We start from the raw sequence: 23,902 nt of genomic DNA on the forward strand, positions 1-23,902 counted from the left end.
TACACTTCTATATTTTTAGTCCTATTTCTAATGCAGCTATCATCAACTAAAATGAATGAACAATTGACTTGTTCAAAATTATATTCACAGTTCTACCTGTTTCTGTCATTTTAAAGTATTTGAAAAATATCATTTAGGAAAAATAGTTTTCCTTGATCTCCAGTCTATAGAACCTCAAAGTTATTTGATTTCAGGTCAGATCATAATGTAAACCCCATTCTAATCCAGGTCTATAAACAGCAATTTAATTTTTCATTTGTGATGTTTCTATTCCATTGTGAGGATTCTATTGTGGTGGTGGGTAGTTGGTCTTGAGGCAGCCTTAGAACAACTTCATCAATATAATTTTTTTTTTTAATAGAAAGGATTAAAATTAAATTTACTTATAAAAGAAAATAGATAATTAAGGATTTTAGATGTGTTCTCTTATTTGTATGAGCATATAATTATAATGAGCATTACCACTTTTTCAACTCTATAATTAGAGATTCCCCAGAGAAACTTAATATTCTGGATGGCTTTCTTCTTCAAAGATAAGCCACAAAGTAATGGAATAAAGTGTTGCCATCCCCTTCGTGTGAGGAACAGAGGGACTTGTAAAAAGCCAAGAGAACACGTGTGCTTTTTTGAAGCCATTAGGTGGAATTTTCTGTCTCTAGTTGAAAGAACAGTGTATATCTTCATATAGACTTTGGGAAACCAAATTTCAGCCAGAATATTCCTGGTCACTAGTCTTTATAGTCAATATCTTCTAAATTAACATGCTGTACTTCCGTTTACCCAAATGCTGAAATAACATTTTTTTTTACATGGAAATTAAAGCAATACTGGGGATAGAGAAGGTGTAAAGATTTTGTTTACAATCCTTATAAACTGAAAGAACCATTTATAAAGTGAAACTTTGTTTTTAAACTTTTAAATTAATTTGTCATACATGAGAAAGAAAATTTGTCAAGAGGGTGCTTATTCTCAAAAACAATAACAATGCAAGTGCTCATTTTCTATTATTTGAAAGAGAAATTTTAAGACCTAATTTGGGAATCTGAAGTATATAATTTTTGCCTTTTTTATTATTAGTTATTCTCTATCTGTTTGATGTATTGACAAGTAGCTCAAGAGGACCAAATTTCAGTGATGAAGAAGTATTACACATGACTCAGTCATGGTTTGATGGGCTAATAAATTTAGACAGCAAACCTGTGAAGAAAAGATTCATCTGTTTATAGCTACATGATTACATGCAATTAGGCTTAATATAGACAGAATGAATCCTTACAGTGGATTTTTTAAAATATAAAATACTTTAGTAAAACAATCTCAGCTCCGCTGAGGAGCAAAAGCACGTTGGTTCTTGCAGAGGTGACATATCTTCTGTGACAGAAATGCCTGTCCACTGATGGTGCTTTGGACTGCAGTGAATTCTAAGATGGAAGATTTTGTCTGAAATGGAGTGCTGGTATGCCTGACGCATCTGTGTTTTAAAAATATATATACAAGCATACAGGTTTTAAATTATGATTTTTTTCTCTTCAGTATTGAAAGCTTTAAATCATTACCATGGAAACAGTTTGCATCAGAATACTGCTTTTCTCTCCAGCTATTTCAGTATCATTAAATCCTTGCTAATACTTTATTATTCACTATCTTTTAAGCCCATATGCATTCCAATATCTAATTTACTTAACAAATTGTGTCTGACAAAAGAGAAAAACTTATAATACAATAAATAACACTATTAATTACTCTGTGGAGCAGGGAGCCACTATGTTTGTCAGCAACATTACGCCTTCAAAATAATGGCACCAGTAATTAAGTAAGAACATATTCTATTATTGGGGCATATATCCTTTTTCTTACATTTATTTATAATAAAGAAAAGTGAAGTTGCATTTATTATAGCTGTGGCCTTTATCCTTCTAAAACAAAGCAAGAGGAAAAGAAAAAGGCATTCAGCCTGGGAACATATAAGGAAAAATATGTCACTATGGCAACCAAAATGTCATTTGTTATACTTTACTCGTTAGAGCATTGGAGATTACTTTATTAAAAGATAGAAAAAAGTCCTCTAAATTTAAGAAGGTCATTAATTACAAAATATGTATTTTTCTGGAAGGCCAGTTTGGGTGGTTACAGTTTGAGGACTGTATCTTAAACTTCTTATTTACACGATGAAGTCCTTATTCATATAGGAATTTTCATTCATCTTATGAAGTCTTTCTGTTCAAACAATTCCTACACAGAAGACATTAGGATCAAATTCTGATCTTGGAAATACCAATTTAAAGAAAATGTAACTTAACTGTAATTGTCTTCAACATCACACCAAAGTAACCAAGATGGGATGTTGACCTCTACTGGAGAGAAAGCTGAAATTGGCTTTAAGTTTGCTGTATAGTGAATCTTACATATAATAGGAAGAGTGTCAGTTCCTTAACTAGTTTTCTGCAGGCTATGAAATCAACCTCTTTCTTTGAAAATACAACATTTACTTTGGAAACAAGTTGGATTGTGTGTTCTGGGATCTGGCTGTACAGCTAAAGAAATTGGAAGGAGACATCCTTGGCAAGAAAAAGAGAAAATGCACCAAACTGTTCAAATTTGCTTTTCAGAGTCTTTGAAGACCTTGTGAGTTTAATTTGCCAGTTTTATTCTGCTCTAGCATGTACCTGAGCAATGACAGAGTCAAAATGCAGTGACATTGAACTGGCTTACATGATTTATAGCCACATGATTCAGGATGCTGCCTTTCCTTTAAATTACTGCTATGGCTCCCGTATTGGTCAGCAATGTATACTTCAGCGTCTCCTTTCAAACTATGCAGGCAGATATAAAAATGGCTTTTTGTGCTTAAATTACAACTCATAAGATTTTTCCCATTTGTTTCCTTCAAACCACCCCAAATACTGAAAATTAAAGAACAGTTGAAGGCAATTTCCATACATAAAGAACCTCTCTTTTTCATTTTATTTTGCTTGTAACTATTTTTATCTATCTAATTGTTTAAGGGCTACCTTGGAACTGTGAACGAAGCAAATATTTATGCTTTGATAATTTAACTTGTCCTAATGCATACAGGATATAGCATGTCATAAGGGGTTCTTTTAACCAATGGGGCAGTAACCAGATGGCCAAAATACTTTTGGTGATAACAAGACCAGTTTATCCTTATATCATTTACCTGAATTTCTCTCTATCATGGTATAAAATGCTCAGCTGCTCGCTTCTGCAATCTTTAGAGCCAACCTCTGTTACTAGAAGTAAATTTGTGAAGAAATCTGTATGCACTGCTGATCATCATGTGTTACAGAAACATCTGATCACACATGTTTATGATTCAGTAACTATTTCTCCAAATGCTTTTGCTGTAGTGCATACACACTTATGTAATTATTGTTATCATATTGTTTTGCTAGCTTCTCTATTCCTTATCACTATGATAATTTCTATCTTATGAGTTAGATACTTCATATGTTGTGATATTTTTGTTTCCTTTAGAAAAAGATTATTTTAGCTTTTTTTTTTTCATAGTTAACAAAAATAAAAATTAAATAAACATTTAGGTTTGTATCATGAGCCCTGGTACTGCTGAGAGCAATTCTGCTGGCAGTGTGATTCAGGCCTCATGAGAGAACCTTCCCCTTCAGACATCCTCCTACCTTTAGTGAGCCACCTTTAAGAAAGCCAGTTAAATTGGCTCCAAAGCAAATGACCTTCCCTGGATTCTACTGATAGTGTCACTGTTCAGTATATATCCCAAACCTTTAAGAAAATAAAAAATATCATTAGTGTGCTGTTTCTGTTGTGAACTAGGAATGCCACTGTTCACAAGGTATGAATCATTTAATGCAGAATTTTCTCAAAACACGTGTCTGCTCTTTTTTTGTGCCTGTATGGTAAAGTCCTCATGTCCCCCTGGCCACCACTAACCTCAGGGAGCAGAGAGCAGATGATTACGTGTATTCATGCAGTTTACATTGTGCTCTGACAACACAGAAGAAGAAAAGTAATGAGGAAGGAAGCTGTCATAAGCTAATTTGCTTAAGCTGTTATGTTCCTTAGTGCTTAGCCACCTCTCATGATAGTCCTAACCACCTAAATACTAAAATGAACGTAATTTTCTAGAAAGACTAGTGCCTAAAGCTCCGAAACTATATGTTGGTGCCTCCATTGATTTGTTTCTCCTTCAAAGACTAATGTTAGATGTGTAAGCACATGTCCTTAAGGGAAAATGCCTTTTTCCAGATCCTAAAGGTTTCCCTTAAGTACTGTCAGTTTTGCCATCTCTATTATTGTAGTATGTTCTTACACAAAAGGAATCTTTAAAGTGCTCAGGCACTAGTTCATTCAGTACTTTAAAGAAAACCATCTGGTTCCTCTACTGTATTTCAATGCCAAAAACACTAAGTTGGCCTTGAAGTTGCTGTGTCTGGTCTAGTGATTGGCTAAGCCGAACTCCAAATTATGGTAGCTGCTACTGGTTACAACTACAAAGTACAGAGAAAATTGCATAAGTACCATGTGGTCATCTGTTCACTATCATTTGTACTGCTTCTGATCTCTTCATGTTTCACTTCCAGACTTTATGCTACTATTTTGGGGGCAGAGGTAGATGTCACTAGAAAAGCAATGATGCCACCTCTTTCCGTCCTTCTTGGGTATGGCAGAGGATAGGGCTGTGCACTTGAAAGCTGATTTTACTTTCTCCTTTTTACTCTGGGCATGCCTGTATCAGCAGTCTTGCAGAAGACTTTGTATTTGAGGTGCTAGTTATCTTGGGCAAGCCATGTCTGCTCTATTGGATCTTGTACTTAGAGCTTGAAAAGCCCTTACATTGGAAGTATTGCCATGCTAGCGATCTGTACGTAAATCCCTCTGGTCCAACTACTGTTACAGGTAGAAATGGACTTTCAAATAAGAATGCAGTGCTTTGATAACTCAAAGTGCCCATAGATGGACACCACCACTACTTTCCTCCAGATGCTTTTGAAGACATATAAGCTCCCTGTCCTCCCTGGTCAATAATGCTAGAAGATAGACATAAATAAGAGCTTTGTTGTTCAGCAACACATAGCTGACATACTTGTGAGCAGTGCTGGATAAAATTGTCTTGAAAATTCAACACAATACTAGACATATGCATTGTTCATTCCAAATACCATCCTTGTTTCTACAGTAGCCTGACACACATATAAAAATACTTGGACTCAATTATGCAAGTGTCGTGAGGATAACGATATATGAGCAATAGAATTTTATTTTGAAAGAATCAATTAATCACCTATAACAAAATGAAGACTTGCAATAACACAATAACTATAATAAGCACTAGAGTTGGATCAAAATTTCATGTGAAATTTTTATCAAGTTCATATATAATATGAATTAAGGTTTTTTATCAAATTAGCTTGGCCAGAGAAGAAAGCTGTTTTTCAACTTCAGTTTTTTAAATTAAACAGTATTTTATTTAGAAATTTACATTTTTAAATTATGACCACACCCTCTAAGGTAGGCATTTAAGGTGGGATTCATTGCATTTAACTTTGGCCAAATAAATAATATGGTTTAGATAAACAGTATCATCTGGTCTATTTACATCTCTAGAACACTTATTTTTAACACTAGCCCTGAAGCTACTGAAAAAGAAGCAAGAGTGAGAGACTTATCTCTAAATATTTTTTATCTTTATATAGGTCTTCATAAAAGCTGGATGAATCATCTTCTTAATAAACCTGTTTACACTGATTATAGATGGAGCACATGTTGCTCAGTCTAAGAATTTCACTTTTTAGAAGGTTAAACAAGAAGCATTCAGTCTCAGTTTGCATTGTTTGACCTGAAACCTCTCCCACCTTTTTTTTTTTTTTGTTTGTTGGTTTGGCTTGTTCAGCCAGCAAGCCAGAAAAAAAAAATCAGTTTTTCCTACAGCTCTACGAATGTTAAATATACTAATATTCCTATCAATCACAGTAATACTAAGGGTCACAATCAATTCTAGGCCTGTTGTATAGGGCTATGTACAAATTGGTTGAGAAAAATAGTCCATTCCCCAAACTGTTTATCAACTGTTAGCTGGGACATAAGTCATGGATAAAATAAAACAAGGAATAGGAAGGAGTCGACTTCAGTAATAATAACTGAGTCTTTTAGTATCAGCTGTAACAATAATCACAAAATAAATAAAAGCAAATTGACTGATCGGATCTTTGTTCAACAGAATGCAGGGGGAAAAGAGAGAAAAAAAGCAAAGCAAATAACATAATACAAATGTAAGATGAATGACGGCACCATTTATAATTAAAAAATATGAGATCCTCATACTACAGACATGTAAAATTTTTACAACATAAACCTAATCTGAATTCAGTGAATCTATTATTCCACCTAGCCTAATCTAATCTCATCTCATCTCTCACCAACACTCGTGATTGTAGTAGGCTAGCAATCCTGAAATCCAGAGCTTTGACTTAAAAAATTGCCAGATTTCTTAGCTCCAGAGTATTAGAGCATTAAAGGTATATTTCCGATGAATCTGAAACTGAACTTTCGATAACATGAAGGCTGAGAAACTGGAATAAAATGTCCTGTAAAAAGCCCTGTAAATCAAAACTCCTTAATTGGACACAGCTTTAGGCACAGGAGGACAATGCAAATAATGCCATGAGTTAATCCCACTGATGGCTATATGTATTTTATCAAATAAACCAAATGTTGACAGCAAAACACACAAGAAAGTTCTCATCCACTTATCATAAATGTGTTGAATTTTCTCCTTCTGACAGTCTGAATGGATGATTGTGTCATCCAATTTCATCTCAGGGAATTATTAAAAACATCACAGCAACAGATGCCATCTGCAAGAAAAACATGAATGATACCATGTGAGATTGCCCTTGGGATATTAAGGATATACTAGAATCCTCTGGTGGTACATTTTTCCCTGGCATCCTTGAAACAGTGCAACATGTAATGAATGAAGCAGTCAAAATATCATTTCAACACAAAAGTTTGTGTGGAAAGAGGATTTTTTTTCCACCCCACAGTGCTTTTCTATGCAGAGGCTATTTCATTGAGGTCATTCCTCTTTCTTTGTATCCCATACCCAAGGGAGTGTTATGTACAACCACAAAAAGACCCTAATATCCTTGCAAGAAAGATCTTAATCCTTACTGAAGGAGGCTTCTGTATCAACTGTGTTTGTATGATCACACAATTGGCATAGTTTCTTCAGGCGATTTCTCTCTTTTTTCCTCAAAGTCAATAAAACCCTGAGAACAATTCTATATGAACACAAACCTTGCCTCTTGCAACCGTGTGCACAGCTAAGTACAGCCACAAAGTTTGGGCTTCCCTTTCTTTGTTGGTTCCTGGGACTGTGCGAAGATTGTGAGAGGTGAGATGTACTGAAAATGGTCTCCTCATGAAACAGATAGCTAAACTGGTTCATAAAGAGCAGTAGAGAAGACATTCTTTCCAATGTCTTTTTGCAGGGAGTAACTCCAGAGAGTTACCAGAGAGGACGGTATGTATAAGAAACTATCAGTTTTACATAGGGTTTGTACCTAGCAGTCCAGAAGTTTTCACCAGAAACAGATCCTATCATCATGCAGTGTGGTGGTGCATTCCCCGCTCTGCCTTTTCTCTTGTGCACCTGGCAGAACACAGGAAGCAAAGCTGCTTTACAGTCTCAGTAACTCCCATCAAAACTTGGCCTTTGTGTAACGAGTTTGGCAGTTAAGCATCCCTTGACCGTATCAGAAACTCTTACATGGCTAAGGTGGGAGCAGCACTGTCTGTACCAGGGACGCAGCCCTGACAACCTTGGAACATATGTTTCGTCTGTATCAATCACCTCCTGATAGCCTTGGGGCCTATCTTATCTGGGCTGTAACTTGGGAGGACCTGTACTGGCATCACTGGAATTTTTGAGAACTTCAGTAATTTCCAACATGGGCTGTGAAAGTAGAATGGAAATTTACTGATGCCTAAAGTCAATCACCTCACAATCCTATAAACAGTCGTATCAAGTGAGACCCCTTGAGCTTTCCTGGACTGCAGCGGGCTGCACCAGAATTTCCCTCTGAGCAGGATGCCTCTCAGAGCTGCAAACTCTTAAGTTTGCATACAGAGGCCTGACAACAGGACCTGAGCTGATCTCCGGCACGTTTCACCCATCGAGACTCAACCTTCACCCACTGAGTTAATCACCTGGTGTGAGTATTTCACTGAACTCAGTGGGAATTTTTACTAGGTACCTTTATATATGCATATTGTGAGTATTTCACTAAAGTCGCAACAAATGACTAGGCTTTGTGTGTGTGTGTGTATCGATACAAATATTATAGTAAACCCTATTTAATCACCTTGTAGGTGATAAATTAACCAATGATTAGTTATTGCTAAATTCCTGTGATTCCCTCTTAACTGTGAAGAAACCTTAAACTGCTGCTAGACATATATAATCCTTAGACATAAACCGTTGACCAAGTCTGAGACTAGGATTGGATCCAGCCACACCCAGGCTCCTCTCTGAGAAGGAGTTTAGAAAGCAAGGGAGTCCATTCTGAATCTCATGACTCAACGGGAAGGCTCCCCTTTTCTTCCTTGTATTTTCTTCTAATTCAATTTCCTCTTTCTTTATCTTTATATTCCATTCATTTAATAAGTAATAGAGGGAACCTTGCCATCGAACTCTCTTGAATCACACTTTTATTTGCACTATTTGCAAATTATTGCACACTATTTGCAAATATCTTTGACGGTGATTCTTTAAGCGACCCAACCACTCATCCGTGACATGCAGACATCATCCTTACAACTTCCTTCTGTGCCTGTGCCCTCCACTTTCTACTGGACTTAGAGAAGCAGGAACCAGCAGGATGCAGCACTGCCCTTCTTTCACTTCTGAGTCTGATCTGATAGTCTAATGCTCTCTAGTATGATGCTAACTTGGTCAGGTATAAACTGGAGTCTAATACACCATAGGCTTGTCAAAATAGGTAAACTTCCACAAGCTTTCCAAAGTATATAAACTTCCACAGGGTCAGTTTAAATTACTTGTAATTACTAAAATCAACCAACCTACTATACTATAAAGGACTGGGTGCAGAATACATACAAAACTTGAGTTTAGTCTTGATTTCATTGTTACTAATGAGGTAATTTGTATTTGCAGATGAGTAGTATAAGTACTGCTACAGATCACTGAGCCCATTTCATGTTATTGAATTAGTGTTACAAAGCAAAAAGCCACCTGGTGATTCAGATGATGGATTGGTGCTTGAGATCTGCTGGAAAGGATGAGGAATAAGGAAGTAAAGTGACTTAGCAATTGTTTTATTATTTATTGGCATTTTGTATTGTGATGCATATTATCAAACATCAGTTATGGGGAAGTAGAGGTTATTATCTCTGCAAATGAGGAGAAGGACAGTTCTTACTCATGGGCAGCTAAACAGCACACAACTCAAATAAACTGGTCAACTTTATTCAGCTTATAAACAGAAACTGTTGGCAAATATAATTGATACCTCCTGTTGAGTCTTAACCCAATTTAATCCCAACTTTTGCACTCCCCTATAATCCTGAAACATTCATGACGGACAGTTGTACCAATTTTATACAAGCTACTGCTCATAGTCTAGAGCTACCAATGTAAAGTCTTTCTGACACACAGTGATCAGACTAAATGTCCTTATATTCAATGGGATCTGGCTCTAAGGAAATATGACAATAAATTAGCTATTAACTTTATTAACTAAAATAGTCACTCTGATGTAAAATAGGAGGCTCTAATTTTAAGCTCTTTATTTAGTGAACCTATATTAGCCTGTTAAGCTGGGTAGGTTCCCTCTGCAGCCAAGAGAAAGTCAGTTCCCGCCAGAAACTGATTTGATTACTCTGAATTTTAGTTCAGAAGAGTTTCTCCCTTTTACTCACTACAAAGATTACCTATGCAGATTAATCTCCTAATTTAGGTACCTAAATGATACGTTTAACATAAGAATACTCCACAGCATGTGATTTGTACCTGTAACCACACTACAAAACCAAGATCAGTTACGCAATCAGGACCAACCTATAGATCCGGAGACAAAAATAATATGTGTCTGCATCAAATATGTGTGTAAGGGGCACTGGAGTCCTAAACTGTATTTCAGTCCTGACTGAAGCACTGCATTGCTGATGAGAAAATTGTGATGCTTTCTGGGCTTTTCTTTTCAGCCTTGGTCTCTCTTCTGAGACTACAAATTGCAAGCTGTTGGCAAACTCAGTGGCAGGTTTTTTTGTGAAGTGGACGCCTGTCAGTTAACATCTAGGTTGAAATGCAAATAGTTTTATACAGTCCATCAGGTGGTCTTTTGGTAACCCCTATGCTTAGTCACCAGTAGCTGTCTTACATTAGAACCGAGGACCTAAGTGTGACCATTCTACACTTTGTTACCCATCCAGTCTGACATGGTCATATTTTCCCACATTAAAATGCAATGTAAAGCTCTCTGCTTTTAAAACTATATTTCACAGTTGGTCACCTCAGAGAATGAGTCAGTGATGTGTAATAACTGTTCTCCCTGGGGTGAAAACCCAAGCACACCAGATGCTGTATTAATAAAACACAGAAAATTATTGGCTTTCACGTTTTGCTGAAAACACCTTATTTTTTTACCTGTGGAAATTTGACTTCTTATAGGTACATAGGTGCTCTAAAGTATGTATTACTAGGCTTTGCCAAGAAAATTTTCAGCCTAAAAGACAAAAATAAATAAAACGTGAACATCCTGAGACATTTGTCAACTTGGAGTTGAAAATTAAGAATACTCTTTCTTATTTCTCTTATAATATTTCCATATGTAGAAAACTTCTGTTTGACATAGAGTTCTTCTCTGTGGGAAGACTGAATTTTATGAATTGTTTTCTATACATGGGACTGCATGGCAGAATTCCTGAAAATGAGAATAAGAGAATAAAATTAAGAAGCAGTTACACCAGTAACTACAGCAGCACAAACAAATGAGGAGGGATGTAGTGAGGCCTGAGATATAAGGCCACATAATGTTCTGCAGAGCTTTGGAGGTGAAAATGAGAACTTTAATATGATGCAAAGAAGGAAATGAAGAAAGGAATTACAAGACTGAATTTATAGATTATGACTGATAGGTGAAGAACATTATTACAAATGCCAAGAACAGAAGATTTATTTTCAAATATTTGCCTCCTATTTTGAGCATACAGTTTTGTATTTCAAATGTGTGTACTTTCTTTTCAGTATTTTTCACATGCAAGTTGTTAGAATGATGCCCAATATGGAAAAAGGTCATATGAAAAGTGATCAGATTTGTGTATTTAGTGTTACTTAAATTGCATGCGGATGTCACAGAAAACAATAGAATTTAAACACTTGTGAAGGGAGAGGTTTGAAATTAAAAAAAAAGTACAAAGAACTACACTCTTTGTGAACGAAAGACTGTCTGATTTGTACTGTAGTAGTTTGTTTTGAGCCTCTTAAATGATGTGTAGCTTGATTAGCACAAATCACCTGTCATGTATGTGGTCTGGAATTGTGAACAGTCTTGTAGATGGTCTGACATGGTGTTTCTGCTCTTGTCCTGTTTTACCCCAGTAAAGTTAAGCTCCAAGACAAGAACAGTTCTAAGTTCCGGACTATGGGTTCTGGTTTGAATCAAGTTAATTTCTGTCATGGGTGTCCTGCATGATTTTTAGTCATGAAAAAAGCCCACCACATTTCTTGAATTGCACCAGATCTCTCTTAATGTACCTGGGCAAGGCAAAACAGTCACAGTGTGTAAGTGAGTCTAATTTCTGTGATTTTGAAAAACTGCAGTTTTACTTCAGTTATATCTTTTAATATTTTGTCTATGCAATAGAACATAAGCAGCTAAACTTCACTGAAAGGCTTAGTCATATTGTTGTGATTTCCATATGCACACACACACATGCTCCTTAAAGTAGCAGTAGCACCTTTCTGTGTATTAGCACATTATTTGCAACAGTGAATTCTCCAAATACCATTATTTAACCTAATGACTGTCATTTTTATCCCACCCAAGCCTACGTGATCATTCTGGCTCAAACACCTACATCTATTGTAATAGATACGGTTTAAAAATGAGGACAATTCAAAATACTGGTGTGAAAGGGTCAGCATGAAAACTTCATCAGCACCAGGGCTCAGTGGATGAGAACTGCTGGTCACCTGATTCCAGTTAGAGGTTAGCAAAAATATTCTGCTTTGAAACAGAGAAAAAAATCCAGTTTGAAAACTTTGATGAAGCTGTCAGGCTCTGAAAGACATAGACTACCCTAGGGACAAGATAATATTACTGAGTAGAACAAGCCCTCTTTGGTAAAGATTGATTCATTCTCTTAGAGGTGTAGGCAGAGGATAAGAAGTCTTTTAAGTGATTTTCTGATGGAATTATGCTGGCAGAGGTTTTGTCTTTCTGGCTTTTAAAATATACATGGAACAAGGACATCATCAATACGACAAATTCATAATGAACTTTTGAACTGTGTCTTGTTCTCAGCTGAAGAAGGGCAAAATCCTGTTGCTTAGCTTAAGTTCAAATCCACTCTAACTTGAATGGATGGTAATTTTACTTGCTATTTGAATAGACTAATTTTTCTTCTTTAGAGTGTCTGAGGGAATAAAAAAGAAGATATGTAGAACAGTTACAGAGAGGTGTTATATAAACAGATCAGAAAGAAAATTTTAAAGTAGATCAGTCATCGAAAATAAGTTTGGAAGAAACTTTAGTAGATTGTCTAGTTCGGTTCATATTTCTACATCTTGACAGATAGGCAGTGTAACATATGAAGGACAACATTACCTATGCTTTGATGGTGGAAGGCAGTATTTCCTTTCTTCCTTTCCCTTTTCCTCAAATGCATGATCTGTCATGTAACCAAATCTTCATCTGTGATACCTGTCATTTCATGAATATTTCTAATCTTGGCACTTAGCATACATATCTGAAATTCATCTGTATTGTAACTGTTTGTTGCAAGAAATAAACCAAATCATAATCTTCTTCTCAGTTTTCAAAACTGCAGTGGCTTAGATGAACTGAGGCAATATATAAAATTTTCCTAGACTGAATATATTTGTGTGATGTTTCAGTTGCTCAGCCTGATAGGACAGATATTTGTTACTATAGAAATACTGAAGGACAGGATTTGTCAAATTTCTTGCCAAAAGTTCTGGTAAAAACAAATGAAGTTTCAGATTTACTAAAGTATACTTTTTGATGGACTGACTATATTTTTTTCTTAAAAAATGAAAGGGAAAAAACAAAACACCTATTCTTGTGATTAATACAGGGTTAACACTGATTTTTTCATTACCTGATATCCCCTTTGTATGCCAGAAGAGATCTGATACTATGAAAACCAAATATTTATTAAATATATTTGTCAATTATATTAAAAATTACTAACGGGATTATACCTAGTATCAAGATTTACAGATGAAAACTGAAAAAGAGTATCACAAACAAAACCACAGCACTTTCAAATTACAGTAACAGTTTTCTTGAAATAAGCTTCAAAAGATGGTATCTCAAGATGATATCTCAGACTGATTAAGGCAGGAACCTGGATTGGAATCAGCAGGTTCTACAACACAGAAAGAAAAGAGAAACTGTTTAAATAACTAAAGTTTTACCATCACCCCAAGAGAGCAAAATTAAAAGATACTCGCTTTTCTTTCTGATAAACTATGCTGATAGCTGAATGCAATATGAAATGTGCTATAATCTAGAATTCTTCAGGTTTCATAATGCAGTAGCTAAACTACAGAACTGCATTATAGGATAATAGAACCTACAGGTTTTTCTTATTCAAGTTTTAAAAGCCAGTAATAGCATAAATACTTTCACCCTGATACATCCTGAATCGTCTATCCTAGGCTACATTGCATATTAATTAATATATTCTTTTTCTGTCACCCACTATGCAAAGTTAGTGACATTTCATGATACTTATTTAGTGAGAACCTTTTCTAAATGTTTTGGTTTATCAAAGATACCAGTAGCAGTAGTAACAGTGGTACTGGCAAGACAACAAATGAATCAAACTTTTTCAGTCTCTGCATTAGCGTAAAATTCAAATCAGTTTGATAGTAATTCCCTTTTTACCGAACTAGTTGTCTGTACCTTCCATAAGGGTTAGTTATGGATCCATTTTATAGGTCCTAAAAAAGCAGTATGATTCATCTTCTTCTTGCAACAGCATAGCACGTGATTTATTCAGTGCAAAAATGAAAATCAAGCATTAACACACGTCAAATGATAGAGGATGATATAACACGTAGTCTAATTTTATATATACTTTGGTTTTCTCTGGAAAGGATAGAAAACCTTATAAATCCCCTTTTATGGATGGTTCTGTCCTTTTTTATCAAATTTAGACTTTTTTTTTCAGTTGAAGTGGTGTGATGAAGCCCACCTACTTGAGACATCTATTTTAGAAAGAGATGAATCACTTCTTGTTGTGCCTCTCTTTCTGTTGACTATGGATGAAGCATAAGGGAGTAGTCATCTGAAAATAAGACATCTAATCTAAGCTAAAGTTAGGCCAGAGGAATCCTAGGATAGCTAGCTAAATATGTAGCATCATTTAGTGCTTAAAAAAATAAATCATATTGGAAAATCCGAACACAAGAGACATGTTTTTAAAATAGATATGTCGGCAGATATTAGACATCTAAATACCTTTTGAAATGAAAAGGCATCAGGAATGCATCCAAAGCTAAGATTTGTGACACCTATAACATTTAAGTGCATTACATAAGATGCAATTGGTATTAGTAAGCCTTGAACTTAAATATAAATGTATGTTGTTAATAACCCTATATAGGTATTTTACAACACTGTGATGGCACAGCCAGCTGCAATCTATAAGCATTTTACATAACTATGAGCAATGTGACCACCAAAAAGGCAAAGACAGACAGGTGTATTTGCACACAGAAGGCATACAAGTGACAAAAGCTGCCAGACAAAGGAAAAGATGACAATGGACTGCAAGTTGGTGGGACATCTACCTGAAGAAACAAAAAGGATGATAAGCAGTATGGGGAGAAGAGGAGACCCTGTGTTTTGGGAGCAGAGAGCCCATAGCATTAAAAAGTCAGACGTAAGTAAGGAAAATCAAAGGAGAAAGAATAAATTGCCTGCCATTATTCTAATTAGGTGGTTGGGGTTTTTTGTTTGTTTGTTTGTTTGTTGTTTGTTTTTTAACATTGGGAACTTGGAAAGCAACATTTCCAAAACATAGATTACTGCATGTTGCATAACAAACTTACTCAACAGAGTCTAAGTTTAAAGTGTCAATAAACTGTAGTCATAAGGAAGCATATGGTAGATGTTTGACAGGATGGTCATTCTGTTCAGTAGCAGGTAATGAGATACACAAAGGCATACATATATTTTATATGAAGACAAAGAGGCACAAAACATAGTGTGTTCTAGTTTTATACAGCCTTCCAACAACTCCTCTAAAGCGATTGATGACTTAGTTAAGAAGCTGAACACACAACCTCCCACTATGCTCAGTAATTTGGACCTTTGCTGTTGAGTTGTGCCTTAAAATACTAATCAGTTTAAAAATGTGTGAGGCTTTATTAAACACATTTTTCAAACAGTTGCAGCTGTAGAGGGAGAGCATTCCACATCCCTAGTGTTTACAGAATAGCCACTTTCCTATTTATTGGCCTTCATGCTTTGTCATCATTCATGGCTGCTAACACAGACAGGTAAGAAACAGTAATCTTCCTTACCATGTACAGTTGTCACTAGCAGAAATAAAAGCTCTTCATTTCCTCAAAGGTAGCCTTTCTTAAAGAAATCTGGCAGCAATACTATCCTGACCTAGACAATCTGTGACTGAAGAGTTACTAGTTAACAATTTTTTCTATCATCTTTCCTATTATCATCATCACACCGCAGGATAGAAAAGAGACTACAATTTTTGTTGCACTTTTCTGCCTGCAGTAGAACCTATTATTTTAGTTAACCGTGTTACTGCAAGGGAAGGAAATATTCATTTGCCATTCCTGAAAAGGAATGCCACTAATAACGAAATGGGAAGGCTAGTCCAAAAAGCACAACTCTAGGTTATGTTCATATTAATGGCCCAGTGTGAAAATACAGATAACTGATTAATGTAGTTAAGTGGCTCAAACAGGAAGCAGAGAACAAAATGTCTCTTGACATTTTTGTTGCAAGCAAATATAAGTTAGGTAATGTATGTATCAGGGAATTAGATAACACTGTGATGGAAGTGTAGAGGACTGATACATCACATGAGTATTATATTTTAAAACAAAATTTACTAAATTAATTCATTACAAAACAGTTATATGCTAAATTAATTTGAAGTATAGAATACTATATGACCTTGTCCCGATCCAACGTCAGGAGAGGTTTCGATACGATCCCAAGGACGAGATTAAGACGCAAACGAGGTCAAATGCCGTACAACCTTTTGACTTTATTTTGGTGAACGAAGGGGTGAGGACCGGGTAGGGAGATGGGGGGAAAAAAAAAAAAGAAAAAAGAGAGAGAGAGAAAAAGAGAGAAAAATAGAAAGAGCGTGCTCAGGCGGGTGAGAAAAGAGCCACGTAGGGGAACTAGCTACCGCCACTCCGAGTCTGGTGTTGTTCCGTCGATCAAAGGTCCAGTCGGTCCAGTCTCAGTGTCTGCAGGAGCAGCTTCCAAGGAGGTGAGCGGTGTAGGACGACAAGAGAAAGAGGGGAGCAGAGGGCGAGGAGAGAGGACCTCAAAAGGCGCATGCAGTCCTTTTATGTGGCCATGCACATGCGCAGAACGGGTCTGCATACATGCAGTTTGCGCTTCTGCCTTTCACACCCTGGTCTCTGCGCAGGCGTGCGTGCAGTTCATAGTCCCGCCTTTCGTGTCCTGGTCTCTGCATGGGCATTCATCCTGTGGTGGTTTCATTGGGGGCTGGATGTCGAACCCAGAAGATAGCGGTAGAACGGCAATGTCAAGACAATTCTGGTTCCATAACAGTCTTCGACAGACCTGATATGTGGTCCTTGATGATTCACACTTGACGGTGGTCACGTTGTTCATATGCTTACTTAAAACATTTATCCATTGTGTCTGGCTATGTCATGACAGGCTTATGAAGTACTTATATACCGTTGTTAGTAACACTACTTTAGTATGCTTATATTTAAGTTCAAGGCACATGAATATTAATTATACCCTGCTTAGTGAACTTATAATTGATAGATGTCACAGGCCGCTGCTTTGGCTACACTGCAATTTAAACAGTGCAAATAAAACCCCCAAATTTTTGAGGTACACCAGCAGTTCAGTTGACTCCTCAAAACTGTATTTTCTGGTAGTAACAAGGACTTGGTTTACCAGTCACTATGGTAAATTCTGAAGATTTAATGTTGATGATATTTTTGCCCTGTAGCTTAGGTGCCACCTGGATGTGGTAAATGTAGAAATGCAGTTTCATTGCCTTACACTAGCAGTCCTACATTTTTGATCGGTGCTATAATCACAAAAAAAATACAATGGTAGCAATTTCAGTCATACATTACCAGAATCAATCTTCTGTTAATTTTTTATTCCAATAAGTATGTAGGAATTATGGTCTGCATGGCAAGCAAGGTTGCACTGTAATTGATTTTTTGTACAGATACTGCTTCACTGTTCTGAGCTCAGCTCACTAAATCCTACAGAAAAGCAGTTTCCTGAACCACAGGTTGGAGACTACTGCAAATTCTCAGGTTATTGGCTCCTTTCTAGTGAATGGTACTGACAGAAATTTGATCATGTGTTAAATCTTTCTATTTGGTATCACAACTCAGTTATTCCTCTTAGGGTTGTCCGTAGGATCTATGTAGGAATGGAGCAGATGATTAGCTGCAGGATACTGCTTAGAAATGTATGTCTGTAGGCCTGGGATAAACATCTTTTTTCATATCTGACAGCCTGTTTGTTAGAGAACACGTCTAGATCTGACTAAAGCATAGTTCTTCAGCCTTTCTGAAAATCAATTGCCCACATGCAAGAAGCCAAGTAAGTCCTGAGTCAATACACCAATAATCCTGCCTGAGAAAGTGGCCCATCCTATCACATATAGACTCCCATCATTGACTATGTCTGAGTATTACAGTTTTTCATTAGACATATACCAGTAAGCATTCAGAAGAAAAAGAGAAAATTGAGGAAGAGCAGTAAAACAATTCTATTCTGAGCTATACAGGTCCATTACTGTTGATTTTGATCTTCCAGTTCTAGAGCTGCCTTTCCATTTTTATTTTATTGTCAAGCTTTCTTGCCCTCAGGGTTCTCCTATAGGACTAGCATTTTGTGACATTATAATGTATAAAGGTATCTACATGCCTTGACAAGGTATTTGTAGCAGTAAGCTTGGGAAGCTAATGTGCCTGGAGCAATTCTACAGCTAAATAAGAGACACATATGGGGTGCTCCAGACTAGGAGTTTTAAGAACTTGCTAAGTGCCTCCACTCTGCAGGATGTATACTCTGTACTGATTCATGAGAGACTTGGCACCTAGACTACTTTCCCCTCTTTCTTATCACCACTCACTTTATGTCAAACACATACACTCCTCTACCCACTTTTCAAGACACTGGTATGGCTATGGATTGCAGTAAAAGCCAACTGTGTTTCTGAAAATTTACATTAATATTTTAATAAACAGTAATCATAAAATCAATCCTACAGCAGAAATATGTCATGCCTCAGTCAGAATTTGCTCAAGCTCAGTTTGGCTCTGCCAGGGTCTAAAAAATACACTGATTCAGCAGCAGAACTGACATCAAAGTTTTTCCACAGCATTCAGTAGTAATGGTTACAGGACTCAATGTTTGAAGTATAAATTTTTTGGGGAACACATCTCTGCCATAATACAGAAAAACAACTCCTCCAGCCCAAAATTTCATTCAAAACACATCTAAAATTAAAGTGATTTACAATCAAAGTACTGGAAAATATTATATTTTTCTTCCTATAATCAATAATTCTGCTTGTCCCAATAAATCAAACTGACTTGGAATGGGACACTTGATTACCCCAGTACAACATGACAACTCTAAAGAATTATTCTTTTTGTGCAGTCCAGATAGGAAACATCTCCTCATCAAAGAAAAGAGAATGCCAGATGCTCATAAGGTCAGTGTCTTTTAAAAAAAAAAAAAAAAAGAAAAGAAAAAATACATTCTCTTGTATATAAAGCTTGCTAGCTTGGCAATGGTACAACATATGCTCTTATGATACAGAGAGGAAACCTGCTTGTTTGTCTCAGTGTTTATATTTATATAGTCACTGCTCAGCCCTAAAGCTGTTCTTTAGATCTCCAGCTAAAATAAATGTCACACACTGCTGAATTATTATAAAAATAATTCTGTTTATTTACAAATATGACAACAAGCTGGTAACTTACTGAGATTCTCCAAAGGATTTTCAGTCTTTACAGAGATACATTCCAGCCAGCATATTTCCACTCTCCCTGAATATCATATTCTAAATTCAGCTATTAACCACTCACCAATAGATGTGTTGAGTCTCAATAGCTAAGTATTTGATGGATATAAAGGACATATTACCAAATATTGGGAAAAGACTCTTTATGAAAGATAAAATTGCTCTCCCCCTTTTCACTTTTCATGACTGTATTTGGCAGCAACTTTTATCCCATCTTCCAGAGTGTAGTGGGATTTAAACAGGATGAGGAAATGAGAAAAAAAATTGAGAATGAGATTTAAAATTAAGTAGTATATGTTAATAATGTAATATGATGACAATGAAATGCAGGATAGTTTTGCCTGATGGCAGTATTTTTGTTATGCAGGATATATTTTTTGCACATGTAACAAAGAGGATCCCTCTCCCAACACACACACACACACACATACACAGACACACACAAATATTTTCCCTTTCAAAATCCACAAAACCAGCAAAATGTTTTTCAGCTCTACTATCAATACACAAATAAATACAAAAGCATTCTGTTCTCTTGAAAACAAATCTATCTATTCTGTATTTCTCATGGTAATTTTTTCTTAATGATGTTAATTACCGAAAAGAGATCATGAGATTGGAAAAAAATTCTGAGTAAATTATTGATTGCCTAAACATTTTGGAATATTCAGTATGGTTTTGACTACAGATGACCTGTTCTGAAATAATTTCAGCCAGTGAAATAATTTCATAAAATATTTCCTTGTGGTAATCCCAACCAATACATGGATAAAGCCAGACTAAATCATTTAACATATCAGCCATTATTGATAAATCTCTTTTGCAGTACTTGGAATATAATATGTGTATTCATAAACAGGCAAAGTAAGGGTCTGAGAGAGTAAGGTAAGTGGAAAAGAAGGGGGGGAACATACAGCTTGCTTTCCTGGTTTTTGTAGCCAGAAAATGCAGCTTTTGTAAATTATCAACACATGAACTTTGTCTGAAAAATATATGAATTGTTATTAAGTTTGAGGCTAATTAAATCTAAATGAAGGAGATGATATATTAATAAATCTAGGTACATAATCTTTATGTTGAGTAAAAGCATATCTACAAAAGCTTTGTCCAGTGTCAGTCTCTCTCAATATATATATTCAAATTTGTCAAAAGGCAGAACTTATGAAGGGATTAGAAAATCTATTCAGTATGAAAGCTCTTCAGGAGTTCAAAACATTTGGCCTTGAAGAAAGTATGGGTAGCTGATTATGGAGTATATGTGTTCAAGAAGAGACACAAAATGCATTTAAGTTTTCTTTTCCTTTACAGCAAGATGGCAAAAGGCATAAGGTATGTCCTCAAACTTATAATGAAGGCAGTTCAGTGGATATCAAGGAGGGCCTTTTCCTCCAAAAGTGATATGAGCGTGCAGAAGTCACAGAGGAACAGTGACTACATTGCATTGGGTATTCTTATTTAGAACAAGTAACCAGGAGCAATTTTAAAAGGTGAGGAATGCATATGTAACATCAGCCACACGTTGAGCTCTTTATAGTGTTATGACTAAGGACTTTATATCACAGTGCCCAATAATATTAGTAAAGCTGTTTGATGAAAAGTAGAGATTTTTATCTAATGTCAAGGGATTTTAGTAGAATGGATAATAGTTTCTCTTCTCCTTTTTTCTTTAATGAACTCATCATCATGATACCTGATAGCTATGTTAAAAAACGCAGAAGTCAGAAATGACAAAAATCCTGAAGTCAGATGAGTATCCCTTCAGTTTCTGCCTCCAGCACTGGTTGATGGCTTGAAGATTGCAGGGAACAAGAATGTAGTAGATATAGATTGATTAAGATTTGCTACTTTTAATTAATGATATTAGCCTATCTTTTAGTCTATTGAGGGGAAACTTAAGCAGACAGACCAGAGTCACGTGTAAGAGAAGAGAAAGGTGCGGGATCACTGCCAGCAGGAGAGAAGGGATGGAGAACATCCATCTCTGTCTCCAGTCCCCTGGGAAGAGGCCAGCCATAGAGCATGGCCCCACTTCTGGGGCAGCATTATAGAGCAGGGATATGACCAAACAGGAGACACAAGGCCAGGGATAAGCCTAGCAGTTTAGGTATTGGCACCCAATAGCTGTAGAAGTTTTGGTAACTTCTGCAGATAGAATTTTTGCATTCTGTTTTCCAGACTTAGTGGATTGCTACAGATCTCAACTGTGTAAATTAACAAGCAGCTCTTTTCTTTTCATAATGCAACTGTTCCAATGCAAGTGTGGAATTGTTGAGACAGTGTGTTAATCTTCTAAGCATTGAAACACAATATAAGAAATAATTTCCTGCAGAATTCAGAGAAGTATTGATGAATTTCTGTGAGATCTAGTTAGGAATAAACTAAAGAATAATGCTAGTTACTAAACTGAACTCTGGGCTCGAGGAGGCAAGGAAAGAGATACCATACGTATTTTTTAATTAGATTCCATATTATCAAATATTTAAACAGTCCAAAAACACAATTACACTTCAGTCTGACTAAACAAACAAAAAGCTTCTTTCTAGGCAGGCAGAATTTTCTCTTTTAAGAGGAATTCAACACCCTAATTGAATATCTTTGGCTTCATTTAGCTTAACATTTTAACTGTCTTGCCAAGGAGCTTTGAGTGCTTTGTCCAGACTACAGTCTTCTAGTAAATTTATGTCTGAACTGTATGATGACCACTGATACTTGGTACTCCATTAAAAATGAAAGAAGACAATGTGTCATAAATATACTTTTCTCTCCAGAAAGGGAAACCTGAAGGTGGTAGTAACTCAGAGTTGCTCTTTCTCCATATAAAAAGACTATAGTTTTCTATAGCTTGGCAAATAATAACATCTAAAATAAAATACTTAATATATGAGAAAGGACAGTGCATTTAATTTGCTTCAACATTTTTCATTTTTCAGAGAATGACTGAACAATTTAATTCTTTGTGTGGTATAGGTTCTTGTGTGGAGAAAGGAGAAAGAAATAAGCTTTTTAACTATACTAGAGTACAGAAAGTCCACATGCACTTTAAAATCAAGAAGACAATATTTCATGAATGCCAGAGGTACCACTGGAAAGCAGATGCTCTGGGATCTGCCCACGCATCAGTAAAAACATCAGGTTTCCAGCCGCATTAAATTACTGGTGTTAAAGTAGCTTGAAGGGGAGAAAAATCCAAACTATATCACTTACCTGTGCTTGTAAGTTTCAAACCGGATTTTCTAAGGTGGCAGAAAAAGTCATCAGCACAATGAGACAGAGTCAGAAAGTGCAAGGATAAGTGCTTGTCCCAAGGCCTCATTAAAAGAAGTTTGAAGACAACACAGAACATTTTCTCCTAGTTAGGCCAGCTTTTCAGCTCTGTGGTTGAAATTTTTGACACTATACAAGAGATCAGACTATCTAACTGTTTCTCTGTCTGTAAATGTATGAAATATAACCTCTAGAAGTGTTCAGACCTATATTAACAAGGAAGGCAAAAGATATAAAACATGATAAAGCACTTATTTTTATAATAACTGAAGTCAATTACCATCTTGGTTGTATTAACTGAAAAAACAGAATCAAGTAGATGACATCTTAAGTTTTCTTATGATGTCATTAGAAAATGTAAAACCATTTTAAACAATTCTGTAACGTAGCAATTACGTGAAAGAGAGACATGGGAAAAGGTACTAGTTGATCTGATGAACTGATACTAGTTCACCTGATGAAAGATACTAGTTCATCTGATGAGGGAAGACACAGGAAGAGCCAGCAGATCAATACCTGGCTCTGAGCCTGGTGTTAACCACAGGAATTTGGGTATTTTGATCATGGGTCAGTTTACATCACACCAGGCCTGCTGGCAACAGATGGGGTACACCTGTCTCAAAGGGGGAAAGGATCTTTGCACAGGAGTTAGCAGGGCTCACTGAAAGAGCTTTAAACTAGATTGGAAGGGGGAAAGGGATAAAACCAGGCTTGCTAGAGATAAGCCTGAGCCTGAGGGTGGCACAAAAATATTTGAGGGATGGTGTGCTAGTGAGGTCCTTCGGTCTGCCATCTCAGTGGAGGTAGGGGATGGAGATCCATGCAGCAGCAAAGATGCAAGGGCTATGGTCTGTTACAGACCACCCAACCAGGGTGAAGAGGTGGACACAGTATTCTGTAAGCAGCTGGGAGAAGTCTCACTATTGCTAACCCTTGTTCTCATGGGGGACTTCAACTTACCAGATGCCTGCTGGAAATACAATACAGCAGAGAGGAAACAGTCTAGGAGGTTCCTGGAGTGTGTGGAAGATAACTTCCTGACAGAGCTGGTGAGGGAGCCAACTAGGGGAAGGCACCCTGCTGGACCTGTTGTTTGCGAACAGAGAAGGCCTGGTGGGTGATGTGAAGGTGGGAG

Source organism: Platalea leucorodia (genome assembly GCF_965183815.1).
Source record: "Platalea leucorodia genome assembly, chromosome: 7".
NCBI classification, from domain to species: Eukaryota; Metazoa; Chordata; class Aves; order Pelecaniformes; family Threskiornithidae; genus Platalea; species Platalea leucorodia.